The 6,000-nt window shown below is 52.8% G+C and overlaps 1 protein-coding gene across 1 annotated transcript in view; it reads right to left on the reverse strand.

Moving 5' to 3' along the window:
* The window catches only part of LOC140426606 (ral guanine nucleotide dissociation stimulator-like 1), a 409,325-nt gene extending 409,000 nt beyond the window's left edge, over window positions 1–325 (reverse strand). Inside the window, exon 1 of the mRNA XM_072511576.1 lies at window positions 210–325. The gene's annotated coding sequence lies outside the window, so the exon portion shown is untranslated. The remainder of the gene's footprint in view (window positions 1–209) is intronic.
* Window positions 326–6,000: the final 5,675 nt, after the last annotated feature.

Raw genomic sequence — 6,000 nt, forward strand, 5'->3', positions numbered from 1 at the left:
CCTCTTGGCCAAGTTCAGACACAAAAGGTGGTCAATCTACTTTTGATTGCGGTGGAGGGTCGGAGACATTACCAATTATCAAAACACAGTCAGAACTTCAACAGGATTACTGCCATTGGCATTCATGTTTCCATCCCACCCACATCTGAATTTTGTCTAAAATTTCAATTCTGACAAATTCTGCCCAACTCAAATTGATTTCAAAATACCTCCAGACTCTTCACACAAAACGTGATTGACACTTTGAATGTCTTTGTCCTTTCTCTTCACTTCAAATAATGCTAGCTTTCCTCACGATACTAACGACTATTCAGAATGAGCCAAAAGCAAGAGATGCACTCTTGATCAAACAAGGTCTACTCTGTTTGCAAAAACCTTGACTCATGATGATATGTAGGTGCACTGCTGTTGTCATTGATTATGTTACCATCGCGGACAGAGTTTCCATAGTTGCAGAATTATGCTGTAACAATCGGAGCATTGTGAGGTCACTGGATCATTGCTTTTAAAAGAAAACCCTGTTAGAAAAGAAACAAAGTCTGCTTGAACAACTATATGGTGTAATGGCTGATGGAAGATTTCATTTGTGGAATCCTTCATCACTGACTACATCAGGGGTGATTGTCAGGCAGAGAGGGGGAGTGGTAAAATTGCTGTTTGCTGCACCTACCAATCTGCCCCCATATCACTGTTATTTTACCAGCAGTGGGGAAGGTGTGGAGAGACCCATGCATCCATAGCTAAATTGAGGCCCTAGCCTCCCCCATTACCATTCAGGTTTTACCTGTGGCGAGAGAATCCAAGTCATGGGTACAGATTTCACTTTTGGGCTGGTGGGCTGTCAAGAGGTAGAGTGCTGCCTTTACATGCCCCCTGTGTCCACTGGAGGTCTCCCCAATGGTCTTCACGCCCTCTCATTTCTCCATTCTTCTACCGTATCCACACCGGCCTGCACCTACTGCTCCCAACTCGCCACCCTCACTGGAGCCTGATGAGACCCCAGATGTACCTTGAATTGTGCCTAATCACTGAATGCCCACTTTGGGACTGGCTGCAGTTCCACTAGTAGCCAATGCTCCCGATAGGTCTTCTGAGATTAGAGAGTAGCCAGCTATTTGATTGGCTGGCAACCTTGGGGACGTGGCTTCCTCCCCTGATGGGGCCCACCACAAGCCAATATCTGCCCGACAGCTGTTAAATGGCCGTCAGGTGAGCTGGCTAAATAGGGACAGGCCATTCCCCTGATTATTACCCTGAGGGGATGGGATGCTGGCCTCCTTCCACCACCCCCACCACCACCCCACATCCAGGGTCCCCGTAAAACCCAACCCCTCAATTTATTAGATGACAATACTCAAAAGTATCAAGATTTTTGATAAAAACTTGAAAGCGGAATTACAGGAGTGAATGGAACCAAAATCTGTTGACTCAATGACTCGTGTATCGTTCAAATTCCAAGGAACAAAGGTCCAATTTGCATAGACTTTCATTATAGCACAACTCCCATAAATCAGGGACCAATCTAATGAAATTTTGCTCTAATACAAATATCTCCTTCCTTAAATAGAGAGATCAAAATTGCATACAGTTTGCCAGGTGAAGATTCCCAAAGCCCCCATACAATTGTAGCAAGACTTTATTCTTGTACACCAAATCCCCCTACAATTGCTAGCTGTTCTTCCATGCTCAGTTTTTGTGTTGCTTTGTCAGGGAAACTTAGGTATGTTCGTAGGTTAGCCATTAAAAAAATATTCTGCTTTTCTATTCTTTTGAGAAAAGGATTTCCTCAGGGTGATGTCATTGGTTCATCTTCAGCTGCTTCATCAATTTTTTATTTTTAAAATATATTTTTATTAAGAATTTTTTTACAATATTTTTCAACCTTACAAAACAAACCTCCCCCCCCCCCCCCCCCGCCCCCCATGACAAAAAGAAAGAAAGCTCGCATAGCAAGACATGAACATGGCAAATCGATATAATACAGAGCTTTGTACATTGGATTCCTCCCGTACATTTTCCGGATCATTCATGTGTTTTCTTGCTCAAATGCCCCCCAAATAACCCCCCCCTTCCCCCTCCCTCCCCCCCCCCACCCACGAAAGATATCCCCTCCTCTCCCCCCACCCCCCCCGGGTTGCTGCTGCTACAGTCCGACCTTCCTCTAACGCTCCGCGAGATAGTCTAGGAACGGTTGCCACCGCCTGTAGAACCCCTGCGCAGACCCTCTCAAGGCAAACCTTACCCTCTCCAACTTGATAAACCCTGCCATATCATTTATCCAGGCTTCCATGCTGGGGGGGGGGGCTTTGCCTCTTTCCACATTAACAAGATCCTTCGCCGGGCTACTAGGGACGCAAAGGCCAGAATGCCGGTCTCTTTCGCCTCCTGCACTCCCGGCTCGTCCGCTACTCCAAATAATGCTAGCCCCCAACTTGGCTTGACCCGGACTTTCACCAACTTGGATATGGTTCTCGCAACTCCCCTCCAGAATCCATCCAGTGCCGGGCACGACCAGAACATATGGGCGTGATTCGCCGGGCTTCCTGAGCACCTCCCGCATCTGTCATCCACCCCAAAGAACCTGCTCAGCCTCGTCCCCGTCAGATGCGCTCTGTGGACCACCTTAAATTGTATCAGGCTGAGCCTGGCACACGAGGAAGAGGAATTAACCCTACTTCGGGCATCAGCCCATAGCCCCGCCTCAATCTCCTCCCCCAGCTCCTCTTCCCATTTACCCTTCAGCTCCTCTACCAAAGCCTCCCCCTCTTCTTTCATCTCCTGGTATATTGCCGACACCTTGCCCTCTCCAACCCATACACCCGAGATCACCCTGTCTTGAATATCCTGTGCTGGGAGTAACGGGAATTCCCTCACCGGTCGCCTCACAAACGCCCTCACCTGCATGTACCTGAAAGCATTTCCCGGGGGTAGCCCAAACTTCTCCTCCAGTGCCCCTAGGCTTGCAAACGTCCCATCAATGAACAGGTCCCCCATTCTTCTAATCCCTGCCCGATGCCAGCTCTGAAACCCCCCGTCCATCCTCCCTGGGACAAACCGATGGTTACCCCTGATCGGGGACCACACCGAGGCTCCCATTGCGCCCCTGTGTCGTCTCCACTGGCCCCAGATCTTTAGCGTTGCCGCCACCACCGGACTCGTGGTGTACCTAGTCGGCGAGAGCGGCAGCGGTGCCGTCACCAGCGCCCCCAGGCTCGTCCCTTTGCAGGACGCCATCTCCAACCTCTTCCATGCCGCCCCCTCTCCCTCCATCGCCCACTTACAGATCATCGCCACATTGGCTGCCCAGTAGTAGCCACCCAGATTCGGCAACACCAACCCTGCTCTGTCCCTACTGCGCTCCAGAAACCCCCTCCTTACCCTCGGGGTCTTATTCGCCCACACAAACCCCATAATGCTCCTGCCTACCCTCTTAAAAAAGGCCCTGGTGATCACAATTGGAAGGCACTGGAACACCAAAAGAAACCTCGGGAGGACCACCATTTTGATCGACTGCACTCTACCCGCTAGCGAGAGCGGCAACATGTCCCATCGTTTGAAGTCCTCCTCCATCTGCTCCACCAGCTTCGTCAAATTAAGTTTATGTAGGGCCCCCCAACTCCTAGCTATTTGGATCCCCAAGTACCGAAAGCTCCTTTCCGCCCTCCTCAACGGTAAATCGTCTATCCCCCTTCCCTGGTCTCCTGACTGTACAACAAAGAGCTCACTCTTCTCTACATTGAGCTTATAGCCCGAGAAGTCCCCAAACTCCCTTAGGATCCGCATGACCTCCACCATCCCCTCCACTGGATCTGCCACATACAGCAACAGGTCGTCCGCATACAGCGACACCCGATGCTCCTCTCCCCTCGGACGACCCCCCCTCCATTTCCTGGACTCCCTTAATGCCATGGCCAAAGGCTCAATTGCTAATGCAAACAACAGGGGGGACAGGGGGCACCCCTGCCTCGTCCCTCGATACAGCCGAAAATACTCCGACCTCCGCCAATTCATAACCACACTCGCCACCGGGGCTCTATAAAGGAGCTTAACCCAACTGATAAACACCTCCCCAAACCCAAACCTCTGCAACACTTCCCAGAGATAATCCCACTCCACCCGGTCAAAGGCCTCCGCGTCCATAACTGCCACTATCTCCGCCTCTCCCGCCACCGATGGTATCATAATCACGTTTAGGAGCCTCCGCACATTGGTGTTTAGCTGCCTGCCCTTTACAAATCCCGTCTGGTCCTCGTGAATCACCCCCGGGACACAGTCCTCGATCCTCGTAGCCAGCACTTTTGCCAGCAACTTAGCATCCACGTTGAGGAGCGAGATCGGCCTGTACGACCCACATTGCAGTGGGTCCTTATCCCGCTTCAGGATCAAAGAGACATCGCCTCAGACGTCGCCTCAGACATTGCCGGGGGCAGGGTCCCTCCCTCCCTTGACACATTAAAAGTCCTCACCAGCAAAGGGGCTAACAGGTCTACGTACTTCCTGTAGAACTCAACCGGGAACCCATCCGGTCCCGGGGCCTTCCCTGCCTGCATGCTCCCCAGTCCTTTACTCAGCTCCTCCAACCCAATTGGTGCCCCCAAACCAGCCACCTCCTGCTCCTCCACCTTCGGGAACCCCAGTTGGTCCAAGAATCGTCGCATCCCCCCTTCCCCCGCTGGGGGCTGGGATCTATACAGCTCCTCATCGAAGGCCTTGAATGCCTCATTTACTTTCATCGCACTCCGCACCGCAGTTCCCCTTCCATCCTTGACTCCACCTATCTCCCTTGCTGCCATCCTCTTACGGAGCTGGTGTGCCAGCATCCGGCTGGCTTTCTCCCCATACTCATACGTCGCCCCCTGCGCTTTCCTCCACTGTGCCTCTGCTTTCCCTGTGGTCAACAGGTCGAACTCCGTCTGGAGACTTCGCCTCTCCCTGAGTAGTCCCTCTTCAGGAGCCTCTACATAACTCCTGTCCACCCTTAAAATCTCCCCCACTAACCTCTCCCTTTCCCTGCCCTCTCTCTTCTCCCTATGAGCCCTGATGGAGATTAACTCTCCCCTGATCACCGCCTTCAGCGCCTCCCATATTACTCCCACCTGCACCTCCCCGTTGTCGTTGGCCTCCAAATACCTTCCAATGCGCCCTCTCACCCTCCTGCACACCGCCTCGTCTGCCAGCAGTCCCACATCCAACCGCCACAACGGGCGTTGGTCGCTCTCCTCTCCCAACTCCAGTTCCACCCAGTGCGGGGCGTGATCTGAAATGGCTATGGCCGAATACTCCGTTCCCTCCACTTTCGGGATCAGCGCCCTGCCCAGGACAAAAAAAATCTATCCGGGAGTAGGCTTTGTGCACGTGGGAGAAAAAAGAAAATTCCCTGGCCTGCGGCCTGGCAAACCGCCATGGATCCACTCCCCCCATCTGGTCCATAAATCCCCTAAGCACCTTGGCCGCCGCCGGCCTCTTTCCGGTCCTAGATCTGGAGCGATCCAGTGCTGGGTGCAACACCGTGTTGAAATCCCCACCCATTATCAAGCTTCCTACCTCCAAGTCCGGAATGCGCCCCAACATACGCTTCATGAATCCAGCATCGTCCCAGTTTGGGGCGTATACATTTACCAATACCACCCACGTCCCCTGCAACTTACCGCTCATCATCACGTATCGGCCTCCCTTGTCCACAACAATATTCTTGGCCTCAAACGACACCTGCTTCCCCACCAATATTGCCACCCCTTTGTTCTCCGCATTCAGCCCTGAATGGAATACCTGTCCTCCCCATCCCTCTTTACTGGCCCATTCAGGCCCCTCACATTCCACGTTATCAGCCGGATTGGCCCCCCCCCCCCCACACCCCCGCCGACTAGCCATCACCTTTTCTAGGCCAGTCCCGTGCCCGTGCCGCCCTCACCCTCCAGTCCCCCAGACGGGGGACCCCTGCCCCGACCACCTCTTCTGTGTCCAATTCCCCCTCGGCCAGTGCAGCAGCAACCCTATTCC

This window comes from Scyliorhinus torazame, chromosome 7, assembly GCF_047496885.1.
Source record: "Scyliorhinus torazame isolate Kashiwa2021f chromosome 7, sScyTor2.1, whole genome shotgun sequence".
Lineage (NCBI taxonomy): Eukaryota > Metazoa > Chordata > Chondrichthyes > Carcharhiniformes > Scyliorhinidae > Scyliorhinus > Scyliorhinus torazame.